This window comes from Adiantum capillus-veneris, chromosome 1 (assembly GCF_014529385.1).
Source record: "Adiantum capillus-veneris isolate H3 chromosome 1, ASM1452938v2, whole genome shotgun sequence".
In the NCBI taxonomy this organism is placed as follows: Eukaryota; Viridiplantae; Streptophyta; class Polypodiopsida; order Polypodiales; family Pteridaceae; genus Adiantum; species Adiantum capillus-veneris.
In genome coordinates, this window is record NC_140931.1 from 78,426,443 (window position 1) to 78,443,709 (window position 17,267).

Here is a 17,267-nt window from a genome sequence, read left to right on the forward strand (position 1 = left end):
GCTCTTGTTGAAAATGGGAATTGGGAAATTCCCAAATTCACTTATATGGTGTTATTATGCTGACTTTGGCAGAAAGCGTTTACTTCAATGTAGCAGACGAGATGTCGGCTTATCAATCATGGTTAAAGCTGAGTGATCTTTATGAGAAGCAGAGTGTAGCTTCACAGGTATACTGGCTTAAGAAGCTTGTTGACTTGAAGATGAAAGAAGGGACACCTATGTCCAATCATATGAATGAATTCAACACAATCTATAGTCATTTGTCAGCTCAAGGTGTCAAGTTTGATGAACCTGTTAGAGCTATGTTCCTGTTGATCACATTGCCGGAAAGTTGGGACACTTTTCGCACAGCTTTGAGTAATTCTGCACCTCCAGATGGTTTGAACATAGCCGGTGTAGAAGGAAGTCTGCTTACTGAAGAAACCAATAGAAAGACAATGGACAAAGGCAAAGGAACAGCCTTAGTTGTCAGGGGAAGGACCAAAGAAAAGTACAAAGGTGGAAAGAGGAATCAGTCTCGTAGCAAGTCCCGCAGTGCTAAAGGCAAGAGTGACATAGAATGCTACCATTGTGGCAAGAAGGGTCACATGAAAAGAGACTGCAGAGAACGGAAAGCAGAAAAAGTCAAAGAGAAAGCTGAAGACCATGGTGAGAAGAACAAGTCCTCAGTGAAGATTCAAGAAATAAATGTGACAAACACTGTTGCAGAGGATGACAGTCTAGTGTCAGGAGACATCTACTTCTTGAAGAATACAATGGACTCAGCTCTTCTTACAGCATCTGATGGAAATGCACTGAGTGACTGGATTATAGACCCAGGGGCATCACTTCATGTGTCTCCAAACAAGGAGTGGTTTACTTCTTATGTGACCACTAAAGATCATGTTCGGCTAGGCAATGGGCAGACATGTGAGATCTTAGGTGTTGGAGATGTTCAATTGAAGTTTCAGAATGGCTCTTCTTTCACGCTGAAGAATGTGAGACATGTTCCCGCAATTACAAAGAGCTTGATCAGCACAGGTTTACTTGATGATGCTGGCTACGTCACCACTTTTGGACAGAACATGTGGAAGATATCCAAGGGTTCTATGACAGTAGCACGTGGAGTAAAGTCTGGAGGACTTTACATGATTTATGTATCAAATGTCTCTAAAAATGTAATCAATGTAACCGAGCAGCCGAACGTTTCTTTGTGGCATAGCCGGTTAGGACATATGTCCAAGAAGGGAATGGAAATCTTGTCTCGTTCTGGTTATTTGCCTGGCTTTTCATTTAATGATTTTGAATTTTGTGAACATTGTCTGTATGGTAAGCAAACACAGAAACCACATAAGCATAGAAGCAGTAGAAGAGATACACAGTTGGCACTTGTTCATAGTGATTTGTGTGGACCTATGCCTAACCTATCTCTAGGGGGAGCTTCTTACTTTATGACATTTATAGATGATTACTCGAGGAAAGTATGGGTTTACTTTCTCAAGCACAAGGATGAAGCGTTTAGTGTTTTCAAAACGTTTGTGACACTTGTGGAGAATCAGAGTGGAAAGAAGCTTAAATGCTTACGCACTGACAATGGTGGAGAGTATGTTTCAAAGGCCTTTCAGGACTTTTGTGAGTCAAAAGGTATAAAACGTGAACTTACTGCTCCTTACAATCCTCCTCAAAATGGTGTTGCTGAGAGGATGAATAGGACCATACAAGAGAAGGTCAGAAGTATGTTGTCTAATGCACAGCTGCCAAATGGGTTTTGGGCTGAAGCTGTATCAACAGCTGTTCATCTTGTAAATAGATCTCCTAGCAAGGTTTTGCAGAAGGATTCAGTGCCAGAGATGGTATGGTTAGGCAAAATGCCCTCATACAAGCATCTCAGAGTCTTTGGCTGTGAGGCATATACTCACGTTCCAAAGGAATTTAGGAACAAACTTGAGCCAAAGAGTAGAAAGTGCATCTTTCTAGGCCATGGTAATTCTGGTGAGATGGGGTACAGACTTTGGGATCCCGAATCCAGAAAGGTTGTCCGCAGCAATGATGTTCACTTTAATGAATCCAAATATCATTCTAAACCAGAGAGGGTTGAGGAGATTAGAAGAGTTGTCTTCCAAGAAGATGGACCTGCACGTGCAAGACAAAATGTCAGGGCTCACGAGGAGCAAGGACAGGATAGAGTGGAACCACAGGTTCTGGCTGAGCCTGAGCCACCTATTGTGCGTAGATCTGGACGTGTCACGCGACCTCCTGATAGGTTTGTTCCATCTAAGAATTATGTCATGTTGACTGATTGCAATGAGCCTTCATGGTACAAGGAAGCAGTGCAAATGAAGGACTCCGGTAATTGGCAATTTTCCATGCAGTCAGAGATGACAGCTCTGCATAAAAACCAGACATGGAAGCTAGTTAAATTACCACGGGTCAAAAAGGCTCTACCCTGTAAATGGGTTTACAGGTATAAGATCACCGCTCATGATATTCAGCCAAAGTACAAAGCAAGGCTTGTTGCCAAGGGCTTTAAGCAAGAACAAGGCATTGACTTTGATGAAGTCTTCTCTCCGGTCGTCAAGATGACTACATTGAGATGCTTTCTTGCATTGGTTGCCATATTAGATTTGGTGTTGCACCAAATGGATGTCAAGACAGCGTTCTTGCATGGTGATTTAGATGTGGAAATTTACATGCAGCAGCCAGAAGGGTTTGTTGAGAAAGGCAAGGAAGATTGGGTATGCCATTTGTTAAAGAGTCTTTATGGCTTAAAACAATCACCGAGGGCATGGTACCATAAATTCCACAAGTTTATGCTTTCTCAAGGCTACAAACGTAGTGATTTCGATCACTGTCTATATACAAAGAAGGCCAAGGATGGCAGTTGGCTGATCCTTATTTTGTATGTGGATGACATGTTGATTGCTGGCAAGCACTTGGAAGAAATTTCAGCTTTGAAGTCAAAGATGGCAAAATCGTTTGACATGAAAGACATGGGTGAGGCAAGTCATATACTTGGTATGCGCATTGAGAGAGACAGATCAAAGAAGTTGATTTGGTTATCTCAAACAGAGTATATTGACAAAGTTTTGCAACGTTTCAATATGGAGAAGGGAAAGGCACTGAGTGTTCCATTGCCACCATATGTGAAACTTAGCAAACAAGATTGTCCTGTGTCTGAAGAAGAACAGGCTGAAATGGATAAGATTCCATATGCGTCTGCAGTGGGTAGTTTGATGTATGCAATGATTGCTACTCGCCCAGACATTGCATTTGTAGTGGGAGTAGTAAGTTGATACATGTCAAACCCAGGCAAGAAACATTGGGAGGCAGTGAAAGGAATATTGAGATACCTGAAAGCTACAAAGAGTATGTGTATATGCTATGGGAGTCAGGAGCTAAGTGTAAAGGGTTTTACCGACTCAGATTATGCAGGTGACTTAGACAACCGAAGGTCTACGTCATGGTATGTCTTTACATTGGCTGGTGGAGCAGTATCATGGCGTTCTAGATTACAAGATTGTGTTACTCAGTCTACTACAGAGGCTGAATATGTTGCAGCATCAGAGGCATGCAAAGAATCAATTTGGCTTAATCGACTAGTAACAGATTTGGGAATCAAAGAAGAGATGCCTGTGTTATATTGTGATAGTCAAAGTGCTATACAATTGGCTCGCACTCCAGTTTATCACTCAAAGACAAAGCATGTGGATGTGAAGTATCATTTCATCCAGGAAATGCTCGAGGATAAGCAACTTCAGCTTGTCAAAGTTCATACCACAGAAAATCCTGCTGATCTACTTACAAAAGGACTTCCCTTAGAGAGCTTTGCACATTTTTGCAAGCAGTTAGGTGTAGGGTAGTACATCACTTCTCTACATCTCTTGTATATTAGCTTGTACAGTAGCTTCTCTCACACTTAAAGTACCACATTGGACTTTAAGTGGGAGGTTGTTGGGGTATAAAGCCCAATGTGGTCACCCAGGTAAGTGGGCGGGCCGCCAGGTATGTACAAATATTCTTTTGTTAAAACCTAATAAGAACTCACTATGCTCTACACATTACAGTAGAGCGAGTTCACCATATCGTCGTGCTCTTCTTCTCGCACTCTCTCTCGCGTTGCACTTCCGCTCGTACTCCTTCACTTAGGTTTTTTTTTAGCACTGCAGCGGACAAATCCGAAGAGCGGGCAACAAATTTGGAGATCGGTATCTGGAGCAAATTTGGTACACTCTATCAAGTTCAAACAACTTTAGGCCGTAGCTTTTCAAATGCAATGGAAGTTCACTTAAATGTGTTATTAACAAGTGGTGCAGATTGTAGCTATTATTTGAATGATGATGATGTATAATTCTTTTTCAAATCTTTATTGATCTAGACATTTATGGCTCCCAAAAGACGAGGCAGCAAGTCAATCAAGAGAACGTTTGATTCTCCATGCATGACCTTGAGATCTGGTCCTTCCAAGAGAAGGCATCCAATCGATCAAGAGGCATCTTCTCATGCAATTGCTACTCGTAGTCCTCATTTCAAACGAGGGGGAAAGAGACATAGGAAATGCATCTTTGTTGATGATGAAGCTGCCGTGGAGGAAGGTTCTAACCATTTGGAGAGTGGGGATGATGTAAAAGGAGATGAGTCTTGAGAGCTGACAGTGGAGGTTGAAACAGGTGAGGATGTTGAAGATGAAGATTTAACAGAGTCTGATGGGATAGGTGAGGATGATGTGGCCCAACATTCTCGACACTTGGGGAAAAAAATCCCGTTGGGGATTATGAAGGATGTGTTAAGTCAATTTTACTTAAAACGAATAAGCAACCCTCCACTTATACCTTTATGTCGTTTGGTTGCTCATGAAGCTGTACGAGTGGCTACGGATTCTGCATCTTGGTTGATTCCTAGTTTTGACAATGTTGCTTACTTGGATACAATGGGATCTTTTTTGGTGTCGGTGAAAGATTCCTTCAGCTCTTACATGCCTGTCACTCCTCTTGTGGAAGGTAGTTGGGATCCTATTTGGCAAGCTAAGAGTGTTTCATTTGATAATCAGCTCAATAAGGAGTGGCAAGAGCGTCGAGGGCGTCTGTTTTTGGTATGGGATGGAAACCATAGGCTGAAAACATGGATGCGACGCATAAAAGAAGGTAAGAATTAACATCGATGCACTAATTGTTTGCTAGATTTAGCTGTACCTTCTTTTTGGCTAATTTGGTGTTCTTTTGTCAAGTATGGCATGATAATGAGGAATATCATGTGAGTGTGAGATGCCAATTTTTGGAAGTAGAAAAAAAAAAGAGGCCGAACTATTGCTTGCTCTTGACACCACTAATGTGTAAGTTGTAAATTTGTGGTCTTTTTGTATTTCTAAATTAATCTCGCTTTAAACTATTATTTTTCATTTGTTTATATATTTATTGTAGCATTTCACTATCAACAGTGAAACCAAATCTTGGGCATGAGATATACATGTTCCAAAAATTTGGTATCCCCAATAAAGAGAGCATTCTTGCATGTCTCACTCAAGAGGACAGAAAGTGGGCTGAGATAGAGATGGCAGTTGAGAGTAGATTATATCAAGGAGTTCCTCCTTGGTATAATTCTCCTTGTGTGTTGATTTCTCAACTAGTTTGGAAGGTGAATTGTTGAATTGAGTATTAACTATATATATTTTTAAAGATTGTTTATGATTCATTCATTGAATGTAGTTGTGGTTATGTAGGATGATTTTAATGCATTTTTTTCAAAGGAAACTGCAAAATTGAAAGCTCTTGGATTAGATAAGGTGGAGTTTGAAAGGCGATTGCAAAAGGCAACTAAACAAGAAGAAGCTCGATTGAAGGATAGAGGTTATAAGTTTTTGACAATTGCCAATCCAGTTCATGGAGAGGAATTTTTTGAGTTGCTCTTTGATGTGAAGTGGGATGATCCATCCATGGTAAAAATCACACGAGACAAGTTAAATGCATTGTTCTCCTCAAAACTACCTTCTGAAAGGTATCACACTTTTCATTACTTTTTTACTAGTTTTTTGTTTATGTTTTTCAATTCTAATGAAAATAGTGACATTAAAAGAGAGTTAAATTTTCACTTGAGCAAAAAATTTCTACATGAATGGTATATGAATATACTTATATAAGATGGTGTTTAAGTTTTTGATATATTTTTGGTCTATAATGAAGGAAAAAATATATATTGGAGATGATGAGTCTTACAAAGGCCAAAGATCCAGTCTTTTTCCACTTTGGTGATTTGAAGCACTTTAGGGCTTACATTAGAAAAGAAGTTTATTGGGCTCACATGCATGATGAAGCTTTGTTGATAATAAGAAGGTTGGAGGTTGAAGAGTTCAAATTGCCAGATGGATTTGAAGCTTTTTTCAAGGTTGTTTTCTAAACTGGTCACTTTTTCCTAATAAATGTGGATTTTATTGCATTGTTTTATGATTTGAATGACTACCATAGGTGCAATTAAGAAATCATGGCTTGCAAGCTTTTCCTCAACTTTTAGGAGATATTAAAAGTGCCTGGGACTCTTCCAAAATGCCTGAGAAACAAGAGTCTTGTAAAAGGATTTTATACAGGTGCATTTACATGATCCAACAAAGTCTTTGGCTCTTATTAAAATTATTTTTCTTAAGAGATTAAATGTTGTTATGGTGTAGATGGATGTGTGAATGTGTTTTAAATGGTACACTTGCTACTATGCCTATGGTTACTGAAGATTGGTCAAAGCTAGAGGATGAAAATACCATGTATCCCGGTTCTATGGTAGAAAAGGGTATTTCTATGTGGGAGTGCAGAATTTGCCCATGGTGGTTGGACTACCCTTTGGGGGTGATCCCAAAGCAAGAACTAGACTTACATGCAAGTAAGTATAACACTTTTTCTTTTTACATCAAGTTAATTCTCATATTATTATTATTATATTCTTCTATTATGATATTCAATCTTCCTATTATCATTCAAGTCCACCAGCCTTGAACTCGTTAGCATTTGATCTCTCTCTCTCTTGATCTCTCTCTCTCTCTCTCTCTCTCTCTCTCTCTCTCTCTCTCTCTCTCTCTCTCTCATGCATGAAAAAGTGCATAAGAAAGTATGTTCTAGATTTTTATAAATGATTGAGTTTGTAAATGCTAAATTAATTTTCATTATATCATTAAAATTTTCTTGTGGTAGAGTTTTTGGAAGAGAATAAAGACAACGATAAAAACCAATCTGCTTCTTTAAAGAACTTAGAAGACATGGATCACAATCATGACTTGACCATGGATGGGGGCTCGCAAAAAATACAAGAAAGAAATCACTCACTACCTCTTCAAAGAGAGCACCAAAATCATGCGAGTGGGTCAAACATGGGTGACCACAACAAAACAACCTATCCATTAGGAGGGCTAAAGATTGACATGCCTAAAGAAAGCAGTGAAAAAAGCGTTTCAATAGTGGTTGAGTCAGTTATGGAGCGACCAACTTCATCAAAGCAACCAACCTCATGGAATACCTGTAAGTTTCTACTTGTTAAATATTTATTTTTTTGATAGTGCAAAACAATTCTATATTACTTGTAATTAAGATAAATTTTTAATGAAAAATTGTAGGCTTTCAATTTTTGACTGTGGTAGATTCTCTTCTAGTTGATATGGCTAATGTTGATGATTTTGACATTCAAAAGTAAAAGAAAGGTTTTGTGGCTTGTGTTATCAACATCAATAGAATGTTCAAGGTGGATGGTGTACCAAGCAACAAACGTTTTGTGTGTAGCATTAAAAAAATTTTGAGCACTCAAAGTCTTGGCTTGTATCACCATTGTGGAGCACCTTGTCGTGAGGTGTTTCGTCTTATCTTTGCGGATTTCCCTACTTCTTTGTTGGTGGATGGTTTAGTCCCAATTCGACCAGGTTACTCAAAGTTTTTGTTTTGATCCATATCACTTGAAAAACTCATTCTAAACATCTTTTCAAAGGTGGATTAAGCAAAAAGATTCCACAATGGAATATATTTTTGCCTTCTCTTGTGAAAGGTGTGATGGATGTAGCAGAACCTTTCTTTGCAGATGAAGGTTTTTTCGTGACTCTATGTCTTGCACAACATATTGGAGAGATTATTACCCATGCTATAAAGGCTGGGTTACGACTTCATCGCACATGGACTCTCATGTGTAATGGGGGATATAGACACCCAGATACCCTAGAGGAGGTGAATCAAAATATCATGTTGTTGTGAAAGATTGCATTATTAACTTGATTTTGATTCAAATGTGTACAATGTATGCTTACATGTAGGTAATTGATCTCACGGTGGGAGTTTTTTGTCGAGCGGATGTTGCTATACCCACATACAGTAGGGAGGCAGGGGAGAAAGTCTCTCCTCGCATGTTTCCTGCATCACGAAGCTTTTTAATGGAGGAGCATCAAGAACGCACCATTGTTCTTGATATGCCTATCAGAGGTGGAGCAGAGAGGTCATCCGACTTCTACAGGTGAGAAGACAATCATTTTAATGTAAATTGAGCTTTAATTTATAGTTGAAAAATGACTTACATATTTTAAATTTTCATGTGTAGATGGCTCCTTGCAACCTTCACGAATGACTCAGATTATGTACTAGATGTGTTTTCAGGATGTGGAGGTCTTGGCAAGGCATGTGGTGAGGTTTATCGATATTTTTGTGCTTGGAGGGGGATGACATAGTCTATGAGGAGTGTCTCAAAAAGGTGGTTTGTGGTCCATATGTGGAAAAGAGAGTTTGGTATCACATCCATAGTTTCTTGAAACAATTATTGAACACACTCTCTATTTTTTGTTTCAAGAATGTTGACATAGGACATCTAGGGTTTTATTGTGCATGTTCTTGAAGTGATCTTGATTGCAATACTTTTGTGAACTATCTACTCTTTCTAACATCCATACCAAACACTAATGCAGACACCTTGTTAAGCTTTGTTTTGAATAGGGATTTCTTTGAATGCTCTCTCTCTCTCTCTCTCTCTCTCTCTCTCTCTCTCTCTCTCTCTAGACTAGCATATTTAAAGAGAGTAAGTTTGAATAAGGATTTCTTTGAATGCTCTCTCTCTCTCTCTCTCTCTCTCTCTCTCTCTCTCTCTCTCTCTCTAGACTAGCATATTTAAAGAGAGTAAGTCTGAATAAGGATTTCTTTGAATGCTGTCTCTCTCTCTCTCTCTCTCTCTCTCTCTCTCTCTCTCTCTCTCTAGCCTAGCATATTTAAAGAGAGTAAGTTTGAGGCGTTTAATTATGCAATGTGAGGTGATATTGTTCTATTGAATATTTCTAAGTGGTTTGTGGTCCATATGTGCAAAAGAGAGTTTAGTATCACATCCATAGTTTTCTGAAACAATTATTGAACACACTCTCTATTTTTTGTTTCAAGAATGTTGACATAGGACATCTAGGGTTTTATTGTGCATGTTCTTGAAGTGATCTTGATTGCAATGCTTTTGTGAACTATCTACTCTTTCTAACATCCATACCAAACACTAATGCAGACACCTTGTTAAGCTTTGTTTTGAATAGGGATTTCTTTGAATGCTCTCTCTCTCTCTCTCTCTCTCTCTCTCTCTCTCTCTCTCTCTCTCTCTCTCTCTCTCTCTCTCTCTCTCTCTCTCTCTCTCTCTCGACTAGCATATTTAAAGAGAGTAAGTCTGAATAAGGATTTCTTTGAATGCTCTCTCTCTCTCTCTCTCTCTCTCTCTCTCTCTCTCTCTCTCTCTCTCTCTCTCTCTCTCCCCTTTCTATAGCCTAGCATATTTAAAGAGAGTAAGTTTGAATACGGACTTCTCTGAATGTTCTCTCTCTCTCTATCGCTCTCTCTCTCTCTCTCTCTCTCTCTCTCTCTCTCTCTCTCTCTCTCTCTCTCTCTCTCTCTCTCTAGCCTAGCAAACACTAGATTTAGGTTAGATTTTAATGCATGCCAATGAAGGTGCGCTTTGCCCAAAGAGCAAACACTAGTTACACAACAATATGTATACTCCCATCAGAATTTGAAACCTATTAACTCACACACTAACCATATTCAATCAGCCATGAATCACCACATGTTCAAGTAGGTTAGATTTAAAATTAAATTTTGGATTGAGTTTTTATCTTAGAGTCTACCTTCAGGATCACGGTAAAAAATTAGAGTAAGACGATTAACGGTGATCCCTCTCTTCCTCTCTACGGATGCGACCTTAAGTTGGGCAGCTTTCAACGGAATCATAATCAGATTGGAGGCCAACATGTAATGTGCTAAGTAATCCCTTGAACAAATATCTACTGTGAAAAGATGTTAAGATGCTATGAAATGCTACAGCTAGAGAAGAGGCAAAGGGGTTTTGTCCACTACATGTACTATCATGTAGACGTGGGTGTGTAGATTTCTCGTACCCACGAATATAGGTATCGACCAATAAAGACGATATTATAACCCGCTGGTTGTGATCTCTATGCACCTCTAGACCAAGGTGTGCGGAGATTGGACATGACTAGAGAGAGAGAGAGAGAGAGAGAGAGAGAGAGAGAGAGAGAGAGAGAGAGACGGAGGATGCCAATAGAAGATTAAATTTATGTTGAGGTTATAAGGTTTTTACCTCATTATGAGTAGTGACGAGGATGTCGGGCCGTGTAACCAAAACACCTATCTCTCAACAAGGATCTTATGTCCTTGTAATCAATGCAAGTATGTTGTGCGACGGACAAGACGCGTTTCTTTGCAGCACATTCACGAATTTTCAAGTTCGATCCATCTATTAAAGATCGAGTGGTTTCCAATTATAACTCGTCGGACTATGACACTGGCCAACAGGCAGCAATCTTGTAACCCAATAGACGTGCTCGCATGCGCTTTGGTCAAGCAACATATGTGAGGCCACAAGATATAGCCTCTGACAGCTGGGGAAATGATCATGCAGACCACATTCCCAACGAGGCAATGTTTGAGCCCGAGATCGATGAAATGATCGAGATGATTATGGATTCAGACAGGCTTATCTATGATGATATGAAAAGTGAAGTCGATATGCCATTGTAGGATGGCGGCACATTTGTCTAGATTGAAGACGCTCCTGGTTCTTCTCAACATGCAGGCAAAGTTTGGATGGATCGATAAAACTCCCTAAAATGCCATGGATTTTCACAGGAGCCCAAGAATCCAAAGTAAAAGAGACCATTCGATCTGTGCGGATCCCCACTGGCGTAATGCACTCGCTCCGAACGTGTTTTACTAAAGAAGGAAATCTTACCGGTTTGAAGTCACACGACTGGCATAAAATGTGTCAGGTATGTTTGAAGTGAAATATATCATAGTGGGAATTGTGTAACAAATTTGTGTGTTAACTTTAATATCATTGCTGCATGTGTTTTGCAGTTTATTTTACCGGTGTCCATTGAGGGATGTTTGTCTCTTGACGTCCGCAACACAATCTACAAACTTGCAAAGTTGGTGCAATGGATCTCACAAAAGGAGATCAACATAGACTCCATACCATTCGCCAAACTAAACGCTGCGGAGGTTGTGTGCATGTTTGAGAAACACTTTCCTACTACCACGCTAACCATTCAGGTACATCTTCTTGTTCACATAGTTGATGTGGTGAAAATAGCTGGCACAGTACATTCCAGATGGATGTTCTTTTTAGAACGTTTCATGAAAACGCTCAAGGGATATGTGCATCAGAAGGCACGTCCGGAGGTTAGCATGGCAGAAGATTTTCTGGTATCAGAGTCGCTAGTTTACATTGGAGAGTGGCTAGACGGATTTGATAAAGCTCGGGACACGCTATTATTAAGTATGGAGCCTGATTTATCTCTTGTGATTTTTTGTGTTAAAAACGCACATTTGTAAGGCCCCCATTATGAGGAGAAGCCATCGTGCGTGAAGAAAAATAACTCGCTGAAAAATAAAATCACTTGTCGGGAACCAAAAATTTTAACGCCAGAATATTCCTTTTCGTCGGAATATTATGGCCGGACGGCGGTCAAAAAGTGATTGGAAAACGACCGGTCGGTTGGCCGGCCGGTGGCCGGAAGTCAATGGCCGGTGGCCAAATTCAAAAGCGGAATTGTCTTCTAAAGGGCGGCCACACATGGGTGGATTGGAGGATCCGATTTGGACTTATCTACACAAGGGCAGCCACACATGGCTACCTCTCATGAGAGAGGGCATCCGTTTTGGTCTATAAAAGGAGGTCATTTCTACACACATTTCATAGTGTAAAGTTGATGCAACAAGGTGGGTGTGAGGTGGTGAGAGTGAAGCAAGGCGGGAGCTCCAAAAGGGTATAATCCCTTTCTAACCTACTTCTTGTTTTGAAGTACTAAAGCCATTGAGTGGCTGCTTTCCCGTAGGCGTAGCCCACATTGGGTGAACCACGTATCTCGTGTGTACTCTCTCTCTCTCTCTCTCTCTCTACTCTATAATCTCTTGTATGTGTAAATTATCTCTCTCCCTTAAGTAATCTACTCAATTATCTACTTAGCTATGTCTTATTTCCTAACAACAACTGGTATCAGAGCAAAGTTTGATCGTAGCTAAAGTATCTCAAGGAAAGGATTCCTTGAACAGTGAGTGGGAGTTATGGCGGAGGAAGGGAAGCTCAAGATTGAGAAGTTCAACGGCAAAAATTACCAACACTGGAAGATGCACATTGAAGACTATCTCTACCAAAAGGACCTCTATTTGCCACTAGGCAGTCTTGCAAAGAAGCCCGCAATGATGGCAGATGAAGCATGGATTTTCCTTGATCAAAAGGCACTGGGAACAATCCGCTTAAGCTTGGTGTCAACGCTGGACTTAAATGTTTCGGAGATGAACACCACGGGGGACTTGATGAAGTCATTTGATGACTTCTACGAGAAACCATTGGCATCCAATAAGGTATTTCTTATGAAGCGCTTGTTCAATCTAAAGATGGTAGAGAATGTTTTAGTTGCAAAAAACCTAAATGACTTTAACACAAACATAAGTCAACTTCAATCGGTGAAAATCAATTTCGATGACAAAGTGCGAGCTCTCCTTATACTATCATCTCTACCAGATAGTTGGGACAGCCTTGTGATGGCGATAAGTAATTCTATCTCTGGCACAAATACTCTTAAGTTTGATGGCGTTGTGGGTGTTCTCCTAAGCGAGGAAATGTGAAGGAGAAGCACAGGAGAATCATCAAGTGCTGCAATATCGATGGAAACAAGAGGAAGGCCTAATGAGAGGTTCAAAAACCAAAAGGGTCGTGATCGCTCAAGGCGGAGCAAGTCACGCACAGAGTCAGTTCTTGAATATTGGAACTGCGGCAAGAAGGGCCACGTCAAAAAGGATTTTTGGTCCAAGAAGAAGAAGGATAAAGAGTTTCAAGACAACAAGCCAACATCGAAGGCCAATGTGGCAGGTAAAGTAGAGCAAGATGCTCTAATTCTCTCATTAGACAATGTGTCTAATTCCTGGATAGTAGATTCCGGGGCTTCGTTCCATGCGACACCACACAAGCAACATTTCCAAGATTACACCAAAGGTAATTTTGGGTATGTATACTTGGGAGATGATGAAGCTTGTGAGATTTTCGGCAAAGGTACAGTTTCTGTCAAAACTGCTAACGAAAATGAATGGAAACTTAAAGCTGATAGGCATGTTCCTTCTCTTCGGAAAACTTTGATCTCTATAGGACAATTGGATGATGAAGGTCACAACATTGCATTCAAAAACAAACGGTGGAAGATCTCAAAGGGATCTTTGGTGGTTGCCAAGGGAAAAAAGGTCGGTACACTTTACTTCTGAATCAGCAAGCAACCTTCAGCTTGTGCAGCAACTATAGAAGTTGACAGTGCGGTGTGGCACTACCGGCTTGGGCATATGAGTGCCAAAGGAATGAAAATCCTTCAAACAAAGAAGCTTCTACCAGGTTTGAAAGAAGTAGACTTAGAGTTCTATGAAGATTGTGTTTATGGTAAATAAAAGAGGGTAAAATATCCAAAATCAGGAAATGAAAGAAAAAATAGAAAACTTGAGTTGGTTCATTTTGATGTTTGGGGTCCTGCAAGTACACCATCACTTGGTGGCTCATTGTACTATGTAACATTCATAGACGATGCGACTAGAAAAACATGGGTTTATGTCATGAAGAATAAATCTGATGTATTTTCCATATTTCAAAGTTGGAAAGCCTTTGTGGAGAATGAAACAGATATCAAGGTTAAATGCCTCAAATCCGACAATGGAGACAAATATTGCAGCCAATCTTTTGAAAGCTTTTGTGCTAGCAATGGAATTGGGAGGCAAAGGACAACCCCAAGGACACCTTAACAAAATGGGATTTCATAAAGGATGAACATGACAATCATGGAGCGAGCACGAAACATGCGGCTACATGTAGGCCTACCGCTTGAGCTTTGGGCGGAAGCTGTAAGTACGTCCTATTACTTAATCAACCGGTCACCCTCAACGGCATTGGATGGGGGAGTTCCAGAAGAGACATGGACAGGTAAACCGGTGAATTATGCATTTCTCAAAGTGATTGGGTGTGAGGCTTTCATGCACATAGATAGAAGCCTAAAATCAAAGCTAGATGCAAAGTCCAAAAAGTGTTTCTTCATTTGCTATGGAGAAGGTGACTTTGCGTATCACCTATGGAATCCTGAAGATGGTAAAATCTTAAGGACTAGGGATGTAATATTTAACGAACAACATATTTACAAAGATTACTTGGAAAGAAAACAAACAAAAGAAATAGGTGATGAGTACATGGAGCTTGAGGATGGTGAAGACTCAAGGACTGCAAACGATGACAAGGTGCAACAATGGCAACCAAATGAGGAGCCTCAAACTATTCCACGAAGATCTATAAGAGCAAGTAGACCTCTTGAAAGGTTTGTTCCTTCCTTCAACCATCTCTTGATCCTGAGATTCTGGAGAGTCGGAATCATATGAAGAAGCTATGCAACACGAATCCAAAGAAGAATGGACGAAGAGCATGCAAGTGGAGATGGACTCACTACATCGCAACCAAACATGGGAGTTGGTTCAGTTGCCTAAAGGTAAGCGGGCACTTCAAAACAAACGGGTGTACAAGCTGAAAGAAGAATTGAAGGTGGGAAGAAAAGGTACAAGTCTAGGCTTGTGGCAAAAGGGTTTTCTGAAAAGAAAGGTATTGACTTCAATGAAATATTTTCTCCTGTTGTAAAAATGAACTCAATTAGGCTTGTCTTAATCCTTGTGGCTGCTCATGATCTACATCTTGAGCAAATGGATGTAAATATGGCATACCCTCACGGTGACTTAGAGGAGGAAATTTACATGCTTCAACCAAAGGGGTATGAAGTAAAAGGTAAGGAGAAAATGATTTGCAAATTAAAGAAAAGCTTGTATGGTTAAAGCAAGCATCAAGACAATGGTACTTGAAGTTTGATCGATGTATGTTGGATCTTGGATTCACAAGATGCAACTCAGATCATTGTGTTTACACGAAGACTTTGGGAGATGGGAAGTTCATCATCCTAATGTTGTATGTTGATGACATGCTGATTGCAAGTGCTAACATGCAGGACATCAAAGACCTAAAAGAGGAGCTCTCTGAATCTTTTTCAATGAAAGATTTAGGTGTTGCAAAGAGGATACTTGGTATGAAGATATCAAGGGAAAGATGAAGAAGACAATAAAGCTATCTCAAGAGGATTACATCAAGAAGGTACTAGAAAGGTTTGCAATGCAAAATGCAAAAACGGTTTCTCAGCTTTGGATGGTCACTTTAAAATTACCAAGGATATGTGTTCAAAGACACAAGAGGAGATAGCCTATATGTCTAAAGTTCTATATGCTGCAACGATAGGTTCTCTTATGTATGCTATGGTCTAGACAAGGCCATACATTGCACATGCAGTGGGAGTTGTAAGTAGGTTCATGGACAACCCAAGTAAAGAGCACTGGCAAGCTGTGAAGTGGATATTTAGGTATCTAAAAGGGACAACAACAAATGCTTTGTATTTTGGAGGAATTGATATTTTTTCTAGAAGGGTATGTTGATGCAGATATGGAAGGTGATAAAGATACTCGAAGGAGCACTACTAGCTATGTCTTCACGGTTGGAGGTACAGCAGTAAGCTTCAAAGCTGTAGAAAGTGGTCTCACTTTCTACCATGTGTAAGGTTTCCAATTTCAAACCCTGATCAAATTAACTTGGTTGTTAAGAAAACACTGTAGAATGATCCAACTATGGCAAATATTGGTATTTTTGAAACCGTAACCAAAGCTTTACTCGGATTAGAATTTTTCAGAACCGAATTCCAATAAAATCTGGAAAAGTTACGGGCTCTGAAAGGTTACACTATGAATCTTATTACTTAAGTAAAATTGAATGGTTTCAGAAATTATTATTGCTAAAGACTTTTTATCCTAAGGTTCTAGAAATTGCAGAGATTTCCAAGTTTAATCATTAAAAGTCAGGAAAAATAGCAGAAATCGATTCTGGAAGCTGGGGGGGAGGGGGGGCTGTGTGGGGCTGTGATGAACCTGCCCAAGCAAATTTAGTAGCAGGGGCCGCCATCTTGAGCCTGGGGGCTGCTTGACCTGCAAGTAACTGCTTTTTTTCAGCCTATGAGAGCTTGTGAGTGCCAGAAATCTTTAAATAGGACCCCTTGCTTCACAATTTAAAACAGACTCGAAGCCTTGGTACATTCTCTCTCATCTAGAGGGACCTCTACGCAGAAATCAGTAAAGAGCAAAGCTCTAGTTGGTTGATCAACGGTAATTAGCACTAAATTTTTTTTAATTAGTAAAACTATGTTAACCTATTTACCTTTTTATTAATTAATTAAAGATTAAACCTATGTATACTCTAAAATTCTCTCCTAATTCAAAATTCTCTGCTGATTATTGAGGTTACGCTTAGGGACACTAAACTCATTAATTATTATATTATATTAGGATTGAAATTACTCATTTTAATCATAAATTAATGATAATGTTTTACTAATTATCTGAGTAGAATTACACTGTTTGTAGGGGAAAATAAAAGAGAGAACATAGCAAACTAATCCAAAATGCTTTGAGATAATTATTAGATAAAAAAAACATTCTATGAAATCCGTAATAATTATCTTAACCTCAGATAATTAGTTTAACTAATTATCGCATCAGAGAAACACTATTTTTAAGATAAAATACAAGGGGAGAAATAGCAAACTAATCCAAAGAGATTTTAGATAATTATTAGAGGTAAATACATCTTAGTAAACCCGTGATAATTATCTTAACTTTAGATAATTAGTTTAACTAATTATCCCAATTAAAAAACAATGTTTTTTAGGAAAAATA

At 39.5% G+C, this 17,267-nt stretch overlaps 1 pseudogene; it reads left to right on the forward strand.

Moving 5' to 3' along the window:
• Window positions 1–4,360: 4,360 nt before the first annotated feature.
• The window catches only part of LOC147465022 (uncharacterized), a 112,115-nt pseudogene continuing 99,208 nt past the window's right edge, over window positions 4,361–17,267 (forward strand).